At 41.5% G+C, this 22,763-nt stretch overlaps 1 long non-coding RNA gene across 1 annotated transcript in view; it reads left to right on the top strand.

Moving 5' to 3' along the window:
• Positions 1-741: 741 nt before the first annotated feature.
• LOC117088697 overlaps positions 742-22,763 on the top strand; it is a 41,744-nt gene continuing 19,722 nt past the window's right edge. Inside the window, exon 1 of the long non-coding RNA XR_004439285.1 lies at positions 742-917. This is a non-coding gene — a long non-coding RNA (uncharacterized LOC117088697). The remainder of the gene's footprint in view (positions 918-22,763) is intronic.

Here is a 22,763-nt window from a genome sequence, read left to right as displayed (position 1 = left end):
AAAGTACTGGGACTGCAACTGTGAACCACCACGCCCAGCCTAAAGTGTTATGTTAATACACAAATGATATCTTTGACTTTGCCTCTTGGGTCGTAAAGCCTAAAATATTAATTATCTGGCCCTTTACAGAAAGCCTCTGCCAACTCTGCTGCATTTGCACCCCACACAGGAGGCCCTTGGCCAGCCTGAGGTTGAAATGCAGTAGGGAGCCATGCAGGTCGACCACTGCAGAGCATGAGGTCTGAGGGATTGAGTAAGGGAGGCCAGGGAAGCCTCAGTAGGACACAGTCTTGGGCCTGGTAACCGAAAGGAGGCCAGTTTTTTGTCCCTATTAAATATAGCCAGATGGACACCTCAAGTGACCCCAGAGGAGCCTTGGAACCCAGAGGCATTGCCTACTTAACTTTTATGTATGGGGTATGGGAAATAAATCTTAGCTGCCCACAAGCCTTGAGAGTTTAGCACATGCGTGACCTCCAGTGTGGAGGTTTGGGGCAGAAGGATACTGGACCATGTATGTAATTATTAAGTAATTGTGCATGGCATTCTGCAAATGGAGAAAGGGAAAAGGGGATTTTTTTTTTTGCCTGAATTGTATATCTCAGCTAAACATCTCCAGTTACCCTCAGATTGCCAAATGTGAAACAAAGCCAAGTGCCTCTTTGTGACCTTTGGCCATGTCAGTGGGGCCCGCAAACTCTGTTTCTGAGCACAAAGTGCTGACATGTTTGCCCTGGAAGGAGTGAAGGAGCAGGGCTTGCTGTCAGCAGCTTCAGTGATTGCCCCAGAGTGGTATGAGTTGCAGGAAACCAAGAAGGGAAGTGATTTGGGGAAAGGAAAGCAAGAGGCTAACCAAGCCCAAGTGTTCTCTTTTGAAGATGGAAGACACGCCTGGTCTGTTCAAGGCCTCCCTGAGGGTATGTGCTCATCTCATTTCTCTCTTGTTCTTTAGAAAGAATCAGCAAGATCTAGTTGTGGAACAAGGAGATGGACTGTGAGTAACTATTTCCTTAGGCTCTATTTCATGCCAGGTGTTTCACACATTTATCTATGATCTTCAAAGCAATTTCACAGCATAGATACCAGCCTCCCTATTTTGCAGATGGTGAAACTGAGGCCCAGATAGAAGTACTAAGGAATGTGTCCAAAGCCACAGAGTAAGTTAGCAACGATTTAGGCAGGGGTTACTCCAAAACCAAACTCTTTCCTCTCCACCAAGCAGATACAGCCAAGATATGTTGGTGGAAGCAACCCTACCCCTCTAGCAAGTACAGGCAAGTCCTGACTCCCTATTTGCTCCCAAATGTCTCCAGTGACCTACCCTTGCTCTTCCTGTTTGACATGTTAGCTCTAGCCCCAGTATCACAAATGGATGAAATGACCAAAAAAAGAAAAAGTAGTTTAGTTTTGTTATCAGGAAGTTTCTATGGAAATAGTTACACACTGGGTGTGAAGAAGTGTAGAATGGTTTACTGAGGTTTTCTGCTGGATTAGCTGTACCAAGTAGGCTCAGGGAAGCCAAGAAAACATAACCCTGAATCATGAGGGGTTGATGCCCAGCACAGGATAGGAGGACGTTTCTAGTGGAGTACAGACAATGAATCAACCTGCCAACTTCTGAGTAAGGAGGACTGGTTGGAGGCCAGTGTGCATAGGCAGATTTTATTCCTAGGCTTCTTCGTTATCTTGAAAGCCAGGTCTAGTTTTCCTCTTGCATTGGAGGGACTAAAACGACCATGGGAATTCTAGTGATGGGCAGAGGAAAGAGAGAAAAGCATTATGATGGTTAATATTATGTATCAGCTTGACTGGGTAATGGGCTGCCCAGATATTTAATTCCATGTTATTCTGGATGTGTGTCTGTGAGGGTGTTTCCGGGTGAGTGTAACATTTGAATCAGTAGACTGAGGGAAGCAGATTGCCCTCGCCAAGGTGGGTGGACTTCATCCCACCCATTGAAGGCTTGAATAGAACAAAAAGATGCAATAAGGAAAACTTTGCTCTCCTTGCCTGACTGTCTTTGAACTGGGACATTGATCTTCTCCGGCCTTCAGTCTAGACGTGGTTCTTGGACTAGGACTCAGACTGGAACTTCTCCCACCAACTCTCCTGATTCTCAAGCCTTTAGACTTGAGCCAAAACAATACCATTGACTCTCCTGGGTTTACAACTTGTTGACTGTAGATTGTGGGAGTTTTTAGTCTCCACAACCATATGAACCGATGACTTTAGTATAACTCTTCATACATGTACCTCCTGTTAGTTCTGTTTCTCTGGAGAACCCTGACTAATAGAAGTATTTTCTTCTCTTTACTACATTCTCTTTACTTTGATACCTCCATGTGAAAGTTGTGAATAGAGACAGCTCTGGGAGAGATTGGAAAGAGAGAAAAGAATAACTCGTCAGCTCCATAAGTAATTTAAATGCTGGAAATTTAATGATGAGTGAGCTGGAAGTAATGGTCACAGGGCCAGCTTCATGGGAATGAAACCTATGCATTTACTTAGGCCCTGAATTCAGGGTAGTCCACAGTTAGTTTTATGTTCTGCTGTTGCAATCTTGAAATTCATAATAAGTTTTGAATAAGAAGTGCCACATTTTCATGTTGCATTGGTTTCTACAAATGATATAGCCAGTCTTAATGGACAGATGGTTGTGTCACTTGCAGAAATGTTGGTGACTGGGGTGGGAAGTTACAACAATGACTATTGCCACATAAAGGTTCAGGTAGTGTTCCTCACTGCCTCCATTTCCCCTCCTTTCCATTAACTTAGGAGCCAGGGACTCTGATTTCTGCTTTAAACAGTTACATGACAGTTACATGAAGAAAGGGTGAAAGTTCTGATTATACAAAGCTAAAGAAGCTACCCAATGACAAAATGTACACTGTAGTACCATTCTGGGCCCTCAGGCTAAGTTTCACTACCCTTTGTAACATAAAACCTTCTCTCCAGCACTGACTAAGAAGTTAAGCTATAAGGATAGTCTGACAAGGAAGGCCTCCATCTCCCCTACAGAGAGAATTTGAGCTCCCCAATGCAGAAGACGTGAGTCAAGTGCATTTTGCTGGAGGGAGTCATCACAGGATACTAGGGAGTAGGTTCTGAGGCTACCCTGATGCCTGCCAGGCTGGGCATGGCCAAATTGTGCATGTCAGTACCAGATCTGGAGAAGCTTACAGCTCATGGACTTCCTTGGGGGAAATTTCAAGCTTATTATGGTCAGTATTCTAGGTACATTTCAATTTTATGTAACCTCATCTCCCATTCTCCAGGAACTCAAGCACTCTCCAAATGACAAAACTTCCTAACTTTGAAATCGGTTTTTTAGATGGTTCATGATAGCCAGCAGCTGGTAAAGTCTGGGAAATAACACCTTTCTGTGGTCTCCTTGTTGCCTTCATTCAGACGCAAACTCTGCTCCTGTGGTTCCTTTTAGTTTGCAACATAAAGAGTTTCAGTCAATGGATTTTTCCTCTCTTCACTCGCAACCCACACATGCACACTCACGTACACTAGTGCACTGAGTATTCCTCCCTCTATCTTTTGAAAAGAGCCCCACTTTTCTTGGGGAAACTCTCCTTTCCCTGTTCCATGTGATCTGCTTAGAATCAATGATCCTTGTGGCTTTGTGTCATTCCAATAGTAGTGACCAGCAGGGCCTATGAATTAGTCCCAGTTACCAAGATTCCCAAAGCTGTTCCCTTCCCATCCTTCTGAGTGTTCAATACTATATTTTATTCTGTGAGCTATCCAGGACTTATTACGGAACTTCTTTTTTGCTTAAGTTTATCAAGGTCCATTTCTGTGGTTTGGGATCAAGAAACCTATTAATTTGGAATGAAACACCCTTTCGGAGGGCCTTCTCTACCCTAATTTTTCTGAAAGTGATAACATCATAATCATGTGGCTTAGCAGTCAAGTCTTTCCTTAGGAAGGATGATATATCGTATGGGATATTAAAAGCTTACTACAGTTAGTACTAACCTTATTCTTTTTACTCTAGGAATTCGGGTTGTATAAGCAGCAAAACGTCTTGACTTGCTATGTGATATTTGAGGTGATTGGTAAATTAAGCCAACTAGTAGAATAGATGGAGCGGTTTCCAGCCTGAGTACTCTTCAGAGGTTCGTGAAGCAAAAAGAGAGCATGCAGGCCCTCTGGTGCAGCAGAGTAGGTAGCAAGAATCACTAGTATTAGGGCTAGCCAGATGGACAGGCAGATGAGAGGAAGGCATGCTGGGGGTGCAAGGATGGGGAGAAGGGAAGTTTAAACTCAAATGGTATTCCTTTGAGGTTGACTTGGAGAAAATTCTGTTCTCTATTTTTATGAATAACTGGAGAAAAGTAAAAATGGCATTAACTACATTTGATAATGGTACTAAATAAGGTAATATGCTTAGTAGTCAGGAAGACCAGAGAAAAATTAACAATGATCTTAATGGTCTTATAGAAACAAGGTGGTGTTACACAGGACCTGGGTTCTCCCCTTCAAAAACTTAAAAGTATTTTAAGAGAATTGATCACTCATTATTTAGAGAGGAAGGAAGCTAGCACGTTATAATAGAAAGAGAGACTTTGGGATGAATGAGTAGGGTGTCTCATGCCTGTAATCTCAGCACTTTGAGAGGCTAGGTGGGCGGATTGCTTGAGCTCAGGAGTTCAAGACCAACCTGGATGACATGGTGAAATTTTGTTTCTACTAAAAAAAAAAATTAGCTGGGCATGGTGGCACATACCCGCAGTCCTAGCTACTCAGGAGGGTGACGTGAGAGGGTTGCTTGAGCTGGAAGATGGAGTTTGCAGTGAGCCAAGATTGTACCACTGCACTCCAGCCTGGGCAACAGAGTGAGACCCTTTCTCAAAAAAATAAAAAATTAAGGAAAAAAGAAGGAGGGACTTTGGAGCCAGATAGATTGCATTCAAGCCCAGCTCTGCTGATAATATGATGATGTCAGCCAATGGCATTGATTAGGAACATCTTTGGGTTGCAAGTCACAGAAACCCCAACCAGCAGTTGCTTTAGCCATAAACGAACTTTTAGTTGTCTCATCTAACAGGAAGTCTGGAGCTAATTGGTACAAATTACATGAAACAACTCAGTGATATCAGAGTACAAGCTTGGCATCTTTGAAATTTTCTTCATTCCCTCCTCTTAAACACAACATGGCATCAACTACTCTAGGCATTAGGTCCTTATATGACAGCTTCTAAAAGCAGAAAGGAAGAAAGGAGAGAGAAAGAGGCAATGCCAAAGAGGCATATCTTTTATCAGGTAGAAGAAACTTTGCCAGAGTTTCCAGCAGATGTCTCTTTACTTCTCATTGGTTAGATCTCCAGGAGACTCACTGGCTAAAGAATATGGATAGCCATGATTAGCACTGATAATTCAGAATTCATCCAGTGGGTTTGAGCACAATGCTGCTAACACAAAATCAGGGTTCTGTCAGCAAAGAAAGAATGGCTGTCAGGTATGGAACCAGCCATGACTGATGTTGCAAGTCCTTCAGTTTCTTGGCATCTTGGTGCATTTATCTGATCTTATATATCAAGCAGGATAGATTTATTATTAAAGATAATACATTTGAAGCACAATGTGGCACACCATAAAAGGTTTATTCTGATTGCTTGTCCTGTGCTGATCACCTTTTAGGCACAATCGCAGAAAACAAATGAAGAGGAAGAATTAACCAAGTCTCAGTTGAAATCTTACACATGAGTTTAAAAGTTAATGCAGGCCGGGCGCGGTGGCTCAAGCCTGTAATCCCAGCACTTTGGGAGGCCGAGACGGGTGGATCGCGAGGTCAGGAGATCGAGACCATCCTGGCTAACACGGCGAAACCCCGTCTCTACTAAAATATACAAAAAACTAGCCGGGCGAGTTGGCGGGCGCCTGTAGTCCCAGCTACTTGGGAGGCTGAGGCAGGAGAATGGCGTAAACCCAGGAGGCGGAGCTTGCAGTGAGCTGAGATCCGGCCACTGCACTCCAGCCTGGGCGACAGAGCGAGACTCCGTCTCAAAAAAAAAAAAAAAAAAAAAAAAAGTTAATGCAGATGAGCAATATATAACTATTTATAAGTCACATATAATGAAGTGTGAATAAATATGTGAAAACAAAATACAGTTGACCCTCATTACTTGTGGATTCTGTATGTATTTGCAAATTTTTTTACCTGCTAAAATTTATTTGTAACTCCAAAATCAGTATAGGTGGCTTTCATGGTCATTTGCAGACATGCACAGAGCAAGAAAACATTTGAGTCATCTGATACATGTGTTCCCAGCTGGGGTCAAACAGGGTGATGCTCTGCCTTCTTGTTTCAGTTTTATACTGTTAACAAGTTTCCTTTTGGTGGTCTATTTAAGGTCATGTTTTCAAATATTTGTGCTTTATGTTGGTGATTTCACTGTTTAAAACAGTTTCAATGCATACTGCTGAAGTTCTGTTTGATTTCCTAAAGAACAGGAAGGCTGCAATGGAGGAAAGACATGCATTAGATAAGTTTTTTTTTTTTGGGGGGGTGGAGTTTCACCCTGTCACCCAGGCTGGAGTGCAGGGTGCTATCTCGGCTCACGACAAGCTCCACCTCCTGGGTTCACACCATTCTCCTGCCTCAGCCTCCCTAGTAGTTGGGACTACAGGCGTCCGCCACCGTGCCCGGCTAAGTTTTTTTTTTTTTGTATTTTTATTAGAGACGGGGTTTCACTGTGTTAGCCAGGATGGTCTCCATCTCCTGACCTCATGATCTGCCCACCTCGGCCTCCCAAAGTGCCGGGATTACAGGCGTGAGCCAACGTGCCAGGCCAGGTAAGCTTTATCCAGGCCTGAATTATAGTGCCACTGGTGATTGAGTTCAATGTTAATGAATCAGTATTATATTTTAAATACAGTGTTTTAAACAGAAAAACATAAAACAAGGTTATGCATTGATTGAGTGATGAAAATCTTGTGATTATAGGCTTACAGGAACCTAATCCTGTATTTCCCCTAGGAGCAATGGTTCGGTATTCGCTAATTCAATCTTCATGGCAACGTTATAGACCATAACTACTATAAGTAATGAGCATTAATTCTATATCTCTTAATACATAATATACATTATGTAGACACGTCTAAGTATAGGTAGAAACTTCCTAATCAGAGGTAGAATTTCTGTAGACAAAATAGGGACTTTTTCCAACACCTGGGGGACAGGGGAATTAAACATATTAAATATTGACTTTGATAACAAATCAGGGAAAACATTGATATGAGTGAAGATTTTAGTTCAAGGATGTTGACAGCAGTGTGGTACAGCATGTTGAAAAATGGAATATAGCCTGATTGTACAGCCCTAAAAGATTGGTTTGATAAATTAATGTACTTCCAAATGATTATTATTCAGGCATTAAATGTGCTATGGAATAATATTTAATGATCTGTAAAATGTACAATGTATATGAATAGTTTGTACAATATGATCTCAGTTTTCTATATTATGTGTGTGCAAAAAATAATAACAGGACTGCCAGGAAATATGCAAAAAATATTAAAAGAGGTCATTTTGGGATGGTGAAATTTTGAATGACTTTTAGTTTCTTCCTTCTGCTTTTCTGTGGAACAGAGGGTGGGGTTGGGTAAAGGTTAAAGAGGATGGAGAAGGCATCTTGGCCTGTACTGAGGTTCAGAGACTAAGTTGGAAGGTTTAGCAACTTCATTTATGACTGGCCTCTGTTTATCTTCACCTGGTTGAGGACAGATAGAAGCTGAGCAGGGAGAATTTTTATCTGCATCTAGAAGTGATGGGAAGTTCTGCTTTTTATTATGGTAAGACAGTGTTTAGATCCCATAGGGGGTTTGCTCCATCCTCTAGCTCACTCTATATTAGTACTTTGGAAATGGAGAGTAAAGAGGGTACCTGAGACTCTTTGTGAAGCAGAAGGTTAAAATGGATTCTCTGCTAAGAATAGCAACTAAAAGAAGTTTGCCAAGTCCTGCATATCATAAAATGGGATGATGGATTATCTAATTTACTCTTTTTTTCTGTTCAATTTGATGGGGACCAATAAGGCTAGGTCAAAGGGTAAACCATATGTATTTTAATCATTCTGAAAGAAATATGTGATTATAATGGAAATACAGAAGAATAGAAGAGTAAAAATACCTATAATTCTTTGGACCAGAGAAAACCTCCATCCATGGTTAAAAACCAAGGTAAAATTGTAATAGATTTTAGCCAAGAGACCAAAAATAACCTTTGGTTAATTTAATTTTATTCTTATCTTATTACACTACCTTTCCACATTATTTTTAACCCTTAAGATAGCAAGCATTTTTTCATGTTATGATAAACTGCTTGACATAAACCAAATGTTTTCCTTACTTCCTTCCTATTTGTAGCCATTTAGCTTATTTCCTACTCCCCTCGCCCCTACCACCTTATAGTACAGGAAGTGGAAAGAAAACACCTTGGTGTGGAAAGAGTTTTCCATCCAGCTGAAAGCTCTCTGACCTTGGGCAACTCTATTCATTTCTGTGATCTGAGTTTCCCTACCTGTAAAATGAGCTGGTTAAATTAGACAGGTTCTGAGGTCGCTTTCGGTTCTGAAATTCAATGATTCTAAGGCACGCATGGTCTAGTGTTGACCCCTCTTCCACTTGTTATCTGATTCAGATCTGGCACTCCTTTTATTAATCCACCTATTTTTTCTATCCTCTTCTTAACCTAGACCAGTTTATGCCCATAGTTACCGACTGAGTAAACCGCGTTTCCAGGTGCTATTGTGAGACACATTTCCCATTCCGAGCCCTTTCCCAGAAGCCTGTAAACAATGTATCCGGGCTGCCCAGGACACAATCCTCTCCCAGACCTTGGTAGTTGACTTGTTTTGATGACCTCTGCCTGGTGGAGACAAAAATGAAATATTGTACTCCATGGCTCACAAGATTAGTATGGTTACCACTTCATTAAATCCCAGCTACACTCTCCAAGTCTGTCCTGGCTTAGATGGAATAGATGGTGAAGCCAGAGCCAATAGCATGTGCTTTAAATCTCAAAATAGCAATGCCTAATGCATGTTTGATTCTGACCCAGAAGGAACGTTTCTAGCAGTTCTCTGAAAGTTATAGACAAGGAATCAATAATAAAATCAATGGCAGAAACTGCCTTTGATGACTGGGACAGATGCACTAGGTGGGAGATATATTCTGGATACTTTGGAGAGATGAAGAACAGGAAGATCAGCATGGGCTATTTCAAGCATTGGTTGGTAAGTTTCAAGGTGACAGTGTGATTGAATGGGGAAGTAGAAATGAGTAAGAGGCAACAGGCAGAGACAATTAATGAAGTCAGAGCTCCAAAGGGAGCTCTCAAGGAGATACAGGCAGAGATGAAGTTCAGACCTCTGTTAGGTATTGTAATGACCGAGGGCAGGCAGCATTTGGGTAAAACTATTCTCCCAAAGGAAGGGAGTTGTGACTTACTTGAATAATGCATGACTTGACCAGACCCAGAACTCATTGTGGGGTGATGCCCAAGGGAAAATCTGCAAAACAAAGGAAAACAAATATTTGGGCCCCAAACTCAAAATGAAAGAAATAGAAAGGAGCATACAAATATAATATTTGGCCAAGAGCCAACAACATCTAAATTATATAACAGACTGTAGTCACAATTCCTATAAGAGCTCTGAAGGAAATATGATAATAATAAACATTTATATAGTACTTACTCTGTGCTAGACAGTGCTATAAGTATTTTAAATTTATTAGCTTATTTGGTCCTCATAACTGTTGTCGTGTCAAGAGAAGTCTAGCATGGGTCATTCACTTGGGAATTGATGTCAATCTAAACGATGGCAGAGAAGAAGGTGGTGGGCCAGGAAGCAAAATCCATGAGTATGGAAAAATCACCAGGAAACTTGTCAGGGACAAAAGATAGAAAATATCTTTGACTAAATTGCTGGGTGATTACTCATTCATTTGTTCATTCAACATTTATGGAGATTTGCTATAGGATATACCAATGTTCAACTTTAAAAATAATGCCAAATTGTTATAAATGGTGCTTATACTTACATTCCTGGTATACAAGATTCCATTGCTACTTACCATTCCAACATGTAATCTTGGTAGATTTTTAAATTTTTGATATTTCAAATAATTTTATAATGAAAGATATCTAATTGTCCCTTCCTTTGTATTTATCTTATTATTTTTACAGATACATGCTAGTAGACATATGCAAGAATGTTTATAGCAACATAATTCATAATAGCAAAAAGCTAGAGACAATTGGGATATTCATGCAAAACAATATTATACGGTGAAGAAAATTAACGAATTACTGCTATGGATAAGAACATGAATGAATAAGATTGAATAATGAAAAAAGCAAGTTCCAGGAAAACATAGACAGTAAAATAACCTTTTAATAAAGTTTGGAAGCCAAAACAATAAATTGGCTAGGCATTTATATATATATGTATAAAATGATTTTTTTAAAGCAATGAAATGAGAAAAAGAAAATTCAAGATTAAAAAAAGTAAATTCAAATTATCAGTGCAGGGAGGTTGGGGTAAAGAAAGAGCACACAGAGATGAATTTACTGACAATGTTCTCATTCTTGCGCTGGGTGGTAGGCTCATAGATGCTCATTATAAAAATAATTAAATTCAAAAGAATAAATAAAATAAAAGAGGGTCATGCATGGATTACTGCTGATGCTGTTTCATGAACCAGGGATTATGAATGTTCCAATTCTGTGAGCCTGATTCAAGAAAACAAAATAAAACATTTATTGAGCTCCTAGTGAGAGCTGGGCCCTATGCTCTAGATTTATTCTGCAATAACAAGCAACTATAAACTCTCAGTGAGTTGCTGCCACAAAGGCTTTTTCCTTCCTCAAATTGTATGCCAACTATGAGTCAACAGTGGGCCTTGGCTTAGGGAATCAGGCTGATAGAACAACCAACATGCTGGGTGTTGCCGGTTACTGTATGTTGATCCCTGTCATTCAATAGATTCTCAGACTTTTCTCTAACTTCTAAGTCTAGGTTCAGTGAAAGGAAAGAAAGGAGTTGAAAAGGGGCAGTTAAGAGGAATATCAAATAAGACCAAATGAAATATTAGAGTTAAAGACTTGTTTGAAATACTAGTATATGTGGAAGTTTCAATTCTCACAGTATTTTGTTCATATATATACACATCCTCTCCTACACATTGAGGTCACAATTTCCATAGTCCCTTCAGTATCTAGTTCTGTTCACACTTATTAAAAGGGATTTTCATTAGCGATTCCCATCAAATGCAATCAAAATGATTCCTTGTTCTTTTACACAATAGCTAAGCTTACTCAGGTGTCTCTGCTAATTTGCTTAACTTTTCCTTGATAATCCTTTCAAATCAATTAGTAACCAGGACATACTTGAGCTTTACAAAATTCCAAGCCAATTTAGAGATTTCTCAATGTGGGTAATTAAGTGATTATTATTGTCTGTTTTTCCTTCAGCTAGGTGTATTCTCTGGTAGATGTGTGCCAAATTAGGGTTCTTTAACTTAGTAGGACTCATTTTCCTTCACTCCCTAATTCTGTCATCAGTTTCTGGTTACCTAATGAGAGTTACTGTAGTTTAATCACTTTTTATTTTAGTGTTTTATTTATTGTTCAGTCACTTTTTCAATAAACATTTGCACTCCTACTTTTCTATAAATTACATGTATAAAACAATATACACTTAGCATGGCATGTAGCTCTCAATAACCATTAATGTAATTATCAATAATTAAATACAATGAGACTGTACTTAGAAATTATCACCACTGACAACTGTGACAACAGATTTTACAAGCTTCCCCACTCTAGCATTGTAACTATTTGTTCTTAAGCAACAGCAATTTTGAAACAGAACAAAGGGACTCACACAGAGTTTAGCCTGAGGTTGGGGAAACTGTATAGGAAAAGGAAAAAGTTCCTTGAGAATTTGTTGAAAATTAAGATCATCTTCTTCCTCATTCTCTTCCCCACAAGTTGCCCACCTATTGGACACAGGTGTTGCTCTAGGAAAATAATCATCCATGGATGTGGGTGGAGAAGTCTCTGAAAAAGTCTTTGCAGCCAGCCACGATGGCTCACGCCTGTAATCTCTGCACTTTGGGAAGTCAAGGCAGGTGGATCATCTGAGTTCAGGAGTTTGAGACCAGCCTGGGGAACATGACAAAACCTTGTTTCTACCAAAAATGCAAAAAATTAGCCAGGTGTGGTGATGCGCACCTGTAGTCCAAGCCACTAGAGAGGCAGAGGCGGGAGGATCACTTGAGCCCAGGAGGCAGAGGTTGCAGTTAGCTGAGACTGCACACTTGCACTCCAGCCTGGGTGACAGAGTGAGACCCTGTCTCAGAAAAAAAATTTTTTTAAAAAAGTCTTTGCAGAAGTTTGTGGGCATGTTCTTTTGGCTATCATAACCATTCCTTCCCTTTTGAAGTATTGCCCTATCACCCTGCATGGTAGTGAGCCTAAGAAACAATGGGAAAATGCTACTATAGCTTTGCAAAGTAAACTTTCAGCTTGTGGCAAAAGGAGCACAATGTCTACTTTTTCTTTCTTGCTTTAAAGGCATGATATCAGGCCTGATATGCTTGCTTTGTCCAATTCCCTCACTCTGACCTAATTTACAAAGCCCTGCAGCTCTCTTCTGCATGCTTTTCCATGTGAGGTTATTTATCTTCCTTAACAGTCAACTCAATTTATTTGAGGACAATGCTCCCCCAAACTCTGTTGACAGTCTATTCCAGTACTGAATTTCTATTGTAATCGCAAAGTTCCTGAAATAGCTTACATTTCTCATACAGCTGCAATCACCTCTCCCTCTGCCTAAAACCTTCCATATCTTCCCATTGCTCTTGTCCTGGAGGACCCACATGATCCAGTTTCTGCCTGCCTTTCCAGACTCACTTTGGGTCCCTGAACTATCCCCACACAGCCCCTTTGCTCTCATGGCTCTAGTCTATTTCCTTCTCCTGGAGCTACCTCCTCTTTTTTTTTTTTTTGAGACAGAATCTCGCTCTGTCGCCCAGTCTGGAGTGCAATGGCACAATCTCAGCTCACTGCAATCTCCGCCTCCTGGGTTCAAGCCATTGTCCTGCCTCAGCCTCCCTAGTAGCTGGGATTACAGGTGTGCACCACCACGCCTTGCTAATTTTTGTATTTTTAGTAGAGACAGGGTTTCACCATGTTGGCCAGGATGGTCTTGATCTCTTGACCTCGTGAGTCGCCTGCCTTGGACGTCCAAAGTGCTGGGATTACAGGCATGAGCCACTGCGCCTGGCCTCTCCTCTTCTACCTTTAAGTAATTGTACTTCCATTGGTTTCATCTTAAACCCCATTTCCTCAGGGAAGCCTTCCGTAGCCCCATATACATGGTCAAGCTTCCCATTGTACCCAGACCAGTAATTATACAGTAATTTTGAGTTTATTACTTATGTAATTATCTGTTTAACATCTGGCTTTCTCTCTACGCTGTAAGTTCCATGAGGGGAAAATCACATCTGTCCTATTTATTGTTGTATTCTTTGTCTCTTCCACAGTGCCTGGCACATAATAGGTAGTTACTATATATTTGTTGAATGAATTAATATACAATTGGCTAAATGACTCTTCCCAATGAACCTCTCCACTGGTCGAATCGGAGGGTGATGATCACTTTCCTGATTGACGATCTATTAATGCAATCCTAAAGCCACCTCTGATAACATTTTAACTTCATTTTGAGATAATGATAGATTACATGCAATTGTAAGAAATAATACATATACTCTTTGCCCAGTTTCTACCCATTGGCAACAGCTTGCATAATTGTAGTACAACAGCACAACCAGGAAATTGACATTGATAGAATCCACCAATATTATTCAGATTTCATCAGTTTTACATGTACTCACTGTGTGTGTGTGTGTGTGTGTGTGTGTATTTACTTCCATGTAATTTTGTCATATGTGTAGATTCATGAGATCACCACCACAGTAAAATATATAACAGTTACATCAGAAGAGTCCCTCATGTTACCCTTTCAGAGCTACAGACACCTCGCTCCTTCTGCTTCCCACTCCCAGTGTCTGGCCGCCAATAATCAGATCTTCATAGCTATCATTTTATCATTTTAAGAATGTTGTATAAATTAAATCAAACAGTATATACAGTTCTGAGATTGGCTCTTCTCATTCAGCATGACTTCTTTTTGAACCTCTTAAGTTATTGCATTATCAGCAGTTTTTTTCTCCTTGTATTGCAGAGTGGTGTGCCGTGGTATGGATGTAACACAGTTTCTTTAGCCATTCACTTAGGACATTTGGGTTGTTCCAGTTTTTGGTCATACAAATAAATCTGCTATGAACATTCATGTTCAGTTTCTTGTGTGAAAATAAGTTTTCATTTCTCTGGGATAAATGCCGATGAGTACATTTGCTGGGTCATATGGTAAGCCTATGTTTAGTTTAAATTGCCAAACTGGTTTTAGAGTGGCTGAACCAAAACATTTTCACTAGTAATATATGGATGATCCAGTTTCCTCACATCCTTACCAGCATTTGGTGTTATCACTATTTTGTTTTAAATTTAGCTATTCTGATAGTTGTGTAGTGATATCTCACTGTAGTTTTATTTTGCATTTCTGTCATGGCTAATGACGTTGAACTTTGACGTTTTGTGTACATATTTGCCGTCAGAATATCCTCTTTGGTAAAATGTCTGCTTGCCTTTTGCCCCTTTTCTAATTTTTGAATTTTTCATTTAGTTGTTGAGTTTTGAGAAACCTTTATGTATTCTAGACACAAGCAACCACTGATCCATCACGTTCATTTTCAGAAGAGGAAACTGAGGGTCAGAGAGGTAAATCAGTTTTCCCCGTCATATAGTAGTTGAGAAAGGAAAGGCCCCAGTCTCTATCTCCTGAGCCTCCATGCAGTGCTCTCCCCACATCTAGCCTTGCCCTCTCTCTGACTCAGTGACCTGCCTTCTATTTAGCCCACACAATTTCTCTGAACCAAACACTCCTTTTGTGGGCACACAGCCTTCCAGGGTGAGCTGTCTAAAGTTGGTGCTTTTATGGAATATTCCCAAAACAAGAAATTATGTGTTCGAGATGATGGATATGGTAATTATCCTGATCTGATCACTATACATTATATAGAGAGACATCACAATGTACCCCATACATATCTACAATTATTATATGTTAATTTAAAAACTACTAAAAGAAAAATAAAGTTAGTCCTCAGTTTCTTGCCTGTGTTAATCATCCCATGTCCTTATACAATAGAGAAGCTATAGTGGGTGCTGAGATGGGCCACCTAGGTCCCCAGCTAGCACCAAAAGACTCTATTCCCCCAGCTGCAGAGAATATTGTCCACAGAGCCTTCATCTGTCAATCCTCTTCAGAATTATTTAAAGAGGGTCACCTCACCCAAATTCAAGACCCCCTTCCTAGGTCAGCCTGTATCCAGTGACTAGTGGTAAAAAGGTGAAAAGGCTCGCCAGATTCTGCACAATTGTGTTTGACCATCCTACATTCAGAGCTTCCCAAGGAGTCCCCTGAAGCTTTGCTGAACCTGCAATACAGCCCAACTTCTTTCTCTACCCAGCCCTGCTTCTTCTGCTCTTCCACAGATATTAACCGCAAGAACAATCTGTAACATATTTCCTGTGTATGACTTTCTTTTTTTTTCTTTTTTTTTTTTTTTGAGACGGAGTCTCACTCTGTCACCCAAGCTGGAGTGCAGTGGCCCGATCTCAGTTCACTGCAATCTCTGCCTCCCAGGTTCACACCATTCTCCTGCCTCAGCCTCCCAAGTAGCTGGGACTACAGGCGCCCGCCACCTAGCCCGGCTAGTTTTTTGTACTTTTCAGTAGAGACGGGGTTTCACCGTGTTAGCCAGGATGGTCTCGATCTCCTGACCTTGTGATCCGCCCATCTCGGCCTCCCAAAGTGCTGGGATTACAGGCTTGAGCCACCGCGCCCGGCCCTGTGTATGACTTTCTATCACTAAGTTTGCTTCCTAGGAACCCAGCCTGTGACAGTCGGTGCCAGGAGTAGTTTGAGAAACCAGATGCTAAAATGGGATTTTTGGAGCTGGCTCACTCACTGCTCATTGGCAATGATGACCTTACCAACCATCAGATAGCACCTGGCACAAGGTAGTAGTGCACTTATTAACACTCGTACTGGAGATGAACTGGAAAGATATTCCAGAAAGAAGAGAATGCTCCAGCAGGTACCATGCATCAGTGATTTGTAGGGGGAAAAGGAACTCTAAGTGGAAGTGGGTGGCTGTTGCTAAGCACAATGGACAGTTTAGGAACTAAATAATGAAAAGCTACGAGGGATTAAGTAGCAATTAAAGGCTAAGTTTGAAAGCCAGAGAACTTCCTTGGTAGTTTATATAGAAGCTCTTGGCTGGGCGCAGTGGCTCCCGCGTGCAATCCCAGTACTTTGAGAGGACAAGACGGGTGGATCACTTGAGGTCAGGAGTTCGAGAGCAGTCTGGCCAATGTGGTGAAACCCTGTCTCTACTAAAAACACAAAAAAAATTAGCCAGGCCTGGTGGCGCATGGCTATAGTCCCAGCTACTCGAGAGGCTGAGGTGGGAGAATTGCTTCAACCTGGGAGGCAGAGGTGGCAGTGAGCCAAGATCGTGCCATTGCACTCCAGCCTGGGCCACAGAGCAAGACTCCATCTCAAAAAAAAAGGCAAAAAAAGAAAAAAAAGAAGAAGTTTTCATCTTCTGTAGCCTAAGGCTGAGAACTTGAGGCCCATAATTTAATCACGAGATTGACAGGGTGAGGAGGCGGTAGCTCACTCCTATAATCCTAGCACTTTGGGAGGCTGGCGTGGGAGGATCACTTGAGGTCAGGAGTTTGAGATCAGCCTGGCCAACATGGAGAAACCATGTCTCTACTAAAAATACAAAAATTAGCCAGGCATGGTAGCGGATGCCTATTGTCCCAGCTACTCAGGAGGCTGTGGCAGGAGATTCGCTTGAGCCTGGGAGGTGGAGACTGCGGTGAGCTGAGATCGTGCCACTGCACTCCAGCCTGGACAACAGAGTGAGAATCTGTCTAAAAAAAAAAAAGAAAGAAAGAAAAGAAAAGAAAATTAGCAGAACTCCCAAGAAGGCTGACATCTCAATTTGGGCAAATCTGCAATGTTAAAATCCGCACCTTGGTTGGAAAGGACTAAGACCCTGACACATGAGATGTTGCTGGAGTTTGCAGTTAAAAAAGCTTAAATTCCAAGATTTCTCTATAGGCCCTGAGCTCCCAGAAGGGGTTGATTCCTTCCCATTAAGCACCAGTGCTCTTCCCACATTTGCAGATCATGCAGAGTTCTCTCCCCTGTAGGGAAACATGTGTCCCTCTCAGAATCTGTCCCTGACTTTCCTGGTCACCAGGACAATAACTAGAGTTAAATCACAGTCTGACTTGGCTGAGGACTGAGCTGGGCCAGATAAAGGGGGAAAGGTTCCAGAGCTTTAGGAGTATAGGATTCAACCAGCAAGTGCCTGTGGGAGCCAGGAGACTATAAATAAGACTGGATTTTGTAGGTTCTGCATCAGGGATGTCAGAATATGAAACTGAATGATGGAGGATTTATCAATTGGGGAGAATTATGGAATACAGGATTTCACATTTTGTCTAGGACACCTGCAGATGACATGAACATGCTACTAAATGGTTCCCACAGGCATGGAGAAAACACACATTAAGCGAAGTAGAAACACATTATTGTCATAGCTATGGTAGAAGGGCTGAAAAGACTCAAAGGTGGGCACTCTGTGATAGATACATTATGTAAGACTGGAAAATCCACCAGATGACTATACTCCACGGAGGTCCCATATGATACACCATTAGTCAAAGCATTAAGAAATGTGGATGGAAGTGGCACCAGCATCATTAAGAAGCTCAGAGGTAGCTACTGTCTACAGGTCGGGGCTGATTGCAGGACATGAAGTCGTAGAGCTACACTCTCTGATAACAACGGTTATGGGAGGATGTCATGACAGTAGCTGCAGGTGGTGCCACCGCACCTGTAGAAGCCAGGTGGGTAAAACTTACCATAAGGAAGGTCAAGGACAGAGGAATAGCCAGGGAATCTGACCCACAGAGAACAATGGAGATGGTTAGCACAACACTTTATCGCTACTAACAAAATAGATGGGCCGGCAATGAAGTCACTACTCGATCGACATGACAAAAGAAATCAAGAGCAGATGATCAGAATGCTAACGGCAGTTGCTCCAACAAAAAGTCATAAGCTGTCTCCCAATTCTAGATCTGAGCCAGTTTTCAAACCCAGAACCCACTGAAGGAGAGGTCAGGTCCCAAAGAGAAAGAATTCTGCAACACCACAATGAGTTAACAGCTAAGGATTCCCTCAGTACTTCCCAAAGGAATCTGCATTTATTCAGGAAATTGTATGCTGTGAAAAAGGGAGTATCCAAAGATTTCAAGACTGGGCACAGGGTCTGAGTTGACTGATACACAGAGATTCAAAGCATCAACATGGGCTCTCTGTTAGAGTGGGGGCATATGACATCTGGTACTAAATGGATCTCTGCCCACATCTGGATTTCAGTGTGCCACTGGGTCCACAGACTCAGTCAGAAGTCCTTTTTCCAGTCCCTGAATGTATAGTTGGAGAAGACACGTTTGGTAGTAGGCACAATCTTCACACTGGTTCCTTGGCCTATGGATTGGAGTTATTGTAGTGAGGAAGGCTAAATGGCAACCTCTGAACTTACACCTCTGTAACAATCAGTGAATGAATGAGGCAAAAGTCTGAACTTGATTCAAGAATGGGTTGGTTTAACATAGTAATTCAAGTCACAATTCTAGCAGGGGTAATTAACGCTGAATATCTGGAGGAAGTGTCACTTCTGTTACATAATGGGCAGGGAGAACAATGTTTGTCACCCAAGTAATTCATTCTTCGTACTCCCTTGTTCATTGTTGATGATAAATGGTTAAATGCAGCAGCAGGGGAATACGGACTGAGATTCCTTGGGAACAAGGATCTGGATATGCCTTGGGTAAGCCATCAAAATCAGCAGAGATGCTAGACAAGAAAAAGAGGAGTCAATACAATAATTGAAGAGGAATGAGATCATGGATATCAGTTGTAACCCTGAAACCAGCTGCAGTGGCCATGGCTGCAAGGGCCAAGGCTGCAGCTTGGCCTACAAACCATTTCCTCTTATGTTTCCCTTAGGAGAATCTTTACCATCCTCCAGCCTCACAGCTGGACTCCTAGAGGAGACGCTTCTAGAACTTAAAACAGTGGATCCAGGCAGTATAAAGGAGAGACCAGAGTGGATGCTGTAATGTACTGCCTGCATCCCTCATTCGTAGTGGAGGACTTACTCCTCTACCTGATGGTAGTGCTGTGTGCAGATACCCTCAGCTGTCAGCCCTTTGCAATATTTGTGCTGACGGAGAGAGTTTCCTTGCCCCAGGTTACATGTCTCCCTTCTGTAGCAGCCCACACCCAAAGATGAAAGAGAAGTGTTGTTGGAGAATACCAGCTTCTTAGTGATTGCTGTGTCTTCTAAACACAGGAAGTACTTTGTACATGGTAGTTTATTAATACTTTTCTGTTTATTTGAGCTGGAAGCTAGTAAGGAATAAATGTCTGAAGACTTCAGGGTTAATACCAAAGTGAAGGGCCAACTGACCTGGCAGAGGAGCCTCCAGGCTTGGAGTTGGCTACTACAGTGAAGTGATAGGTTGGGGCTAAGGAATTTACTAAGCAGGATTGCCTACAAACACTGTTCAAATTAATTCCCTTATTTTCTGAAAGCTTACAACACTTGCAGGATATGCCATAAAATGTAATAACTGAATATCATTTGATTTTGCTCACTCTTGTTTCATTTGTGATTATCTTTTTTCTGTAAAGCACATATACTGTTCCAGAGTAAGGATCAGTTTTCAAATACGCCTTTTTAGAAATTATTTTGTAGAGACGGAGTCTTGCTATGTCACCCAGGCTGGTGTTGAACTCCTGGACTCAAGCTATTTTCCTGCTTCATCCTCCCAAATTACTGGAATTATGGGCATGAGCCACCATTCCTGGCCAAACATGTCTGTTTCCCACAGCACCTGGGATGATGCTATGGTCTTTGAAAATGCATATTTGCCAGTCAGCTGAACTCTAACCCAGCTAATGGGTATGGTTTACATCCACAAAATCCCAGGTGTGGTGCAAGGCAGGTTTTCACTTTAAATTGCTGGGTGTCTCTCCCCTCCTCTCCCCTTCTCTCCTCTCCTCTCCTCTTCTCTTGAGACAGGATCTTGCTCTGTTGCCCAGGCTAGAGTGCAGTAACATAATGACGGCTCACTGCAGCTTTGGCCCGGGCTCAATTGATTCTCCTACCTCAGCCTCCTGAGTAGCTGAGACCACAGGCACACACCATCACATCTGGCTAATTTTTTATATTTTTTGTAGACACAAGGTTTTGCCATGTTGCTCAGGCTGGTCTGGAACTTCCGGGCTCAAGCCATCCACCCCCATCGGCCTCCCAGAGTGCTGGGATTACAGGCATGAGCCATTGGGCCTGGCCTGGGTATCTGTCATATGGAAGAACATTGGGAGAGGAAGGTGACACAGATGAAGGGGAATACCAACAGTGCTGTGATCCTAAAGGTGACAGATTGGGAGAGGAATATCTCTCTCACCTCTCCTTCTGTTTCAATCTCTCTCAATACCCTTGTTTGAATTCATCCTAAGGAGTAAAATGTTTCTGTTGTCTTTCTGGATCTGGAGTGAGTCAACGTTACTATTTTTGTTTGTTTGTTCATTTGTTTAGCAAAGCCATCTTCCACATTCCTAGAATCATGAGATCTTGGACAGAACACACTCAACTGAAGGTTAGGGCCGGGGGGAAGAAGGCGTCTTCCTCTTTGTTTTTCAGACTTTTGAAATTGATTCAATGCATAACATTTGGTTTCTGTTGCTGTTTTTTTTTTAATTTCTAAATTATGTAAATTGAAATGACACTCAAGGAATTTTTGGGGCAGGACTCTAAAATTTCCTGTTTTCTGGCTTCAGGACTTTTATTCACAGTCCATTAAAAACTTGCCTCATGGCCAGAGATGGTGGTTTATATACCTATAATCTCAGCACTTTGGGAGGCCAAAGTGGGTAGATTACTTGAGGACAGGAGTTCAAGACCAGCCTGGGTCAACACAGGCTGATACGATCTCTACAAAAAATTTAAAAAAAAAAAAAAATTAACCAAGAGTAGTGGTGTGTGTCTGTAGTCCCAGATACTTAGGAGGCTGAGGTGGGAGGATTGCTTGAGCCCAGGAGTTTGAGACTGCAGTGAGCTATGATCATGCCAGTACACTCTAACCTGGGCAACAGAGCAAGACCCTGTCTAAATAAAATAAAATAAAATAAAAATAAAAGAAGAAGAAGAAGAAGAAGAAGAAGAAGAAGAAGAAGAAGAAGAAAAATAAAATAAAACTTGCCCTAAAGAGTATGGTCTGACAGTATGAAAATGAGACTTTATCCATTCTGCTCTACATTTTCAGGCCATCCTGGGCTGATTCTTATTTTTGTGATGCATTTTGCTAGTTGTGTCACTGTAAGGAATATTGAAATAAATGAGGTGTGGTGAATTTCCAGGCTTGCCAACTAAGTAAACAATTTTTGGGAGTAATTCAATAAAATCAGCTAGTTTAAGGAAGAAATAACTAGCATCTACAGTTCTCTAAATATCTCTAAAGTAAAAACAAGCACTCTGGATTTTAAAATATAAAATCTTAGCTCATCCACGTTTTGATGTGCTGTGGACCCTCTGAGAATGCAGGTATTGTTCATAGGTTTGTTTTACTGTGATTAAGAACTTTGGTATTAAAAATCTTGGACTGTAATAATAATTCTATTAGATGCTACCTACATAACTGATGACTTGTTCTCTCATTGGCTTAAATTTCTTATTTATAAAACTGAAACAAAAGAGATGATATTGTAGGGTTCTTGTAAAGATTAAGTGAAAACCTAAATCATCCGTGCACAGCATTGCACAAAGCAGTCACTCAGGAGATGTTAGTTGCCTATTTTCCACTCCTATTTTCATGAATGCTGTGGAGAATGAACCAATAATGTTGGTGATAGAATGACATCTAGGTGACAGACAGTAATTTAAAATACTACAGCTTTCTCTCTTGCCATTTCCAGTTGGTTTCATTTCTAGTCCCTGCCCTGTGCTCACCAGTAGAGTTCAGAGACAGAATTCTAAACTCCAAAGGACCCTGAGGAGTTGTTGAACTTTAGAGCGTACAGATCCCCTAAATTTCCCTAGAGCTGAGAAGGAGGAAGGAAAATGAAGGGAAGTTGAAGAGATGACACCTAGTACACCCTTCACATGTTAAACAACCTTTCTCTGCAAGGGTGGACCCAATGGCCTGTGGCTGGTGACACCAGGATTAGAACACAGGCTGTACATTAGGCAATTAGCAGCTGTTGCCAACTCCACTTGGAATGCCAGTATGGGCAGACCTTCTTGTCTGCAGTCCCAAGATGGGGCTTGGGGTAGCTGTGGTCCTCCTTCATTATGAGGTTGATTGCCCCAGGGCTGATAGGAAGAGATTAGAAGAGGTAGACCCAGAAAGAGTTTGGAGGTAATGAGAGCTGTATCTGAGCTTCTTTGGGGGCAAGAAGACTTGGATGAGTTGGGGAGGCTACCTGCAAGTGTGCATGAAGGGAAGGGGTGGATGGTAGCAAGAC

Source organism: Trachypithecus francoisi, unplaced genomic scaffold, assembly GCF_009764315.1.
Source record: "Trachypithecus francoisi isolate TF-2019V2 unplaced genomic scaffold, Tfra_2.0 Lachesis_group10, whole genome shotgun sequence".
NCBI lineage: Eukaryota > Metazoa > Chordata > Mammalia > Primates > Cercopithecidae > Trachypithecus > Trachypithecus francoisi.
The sequence above is the reverse complement of the archived record's forward strand: the minus strand, read 5'-3'. Positions and strand labels throughout refer to the sequence as shown.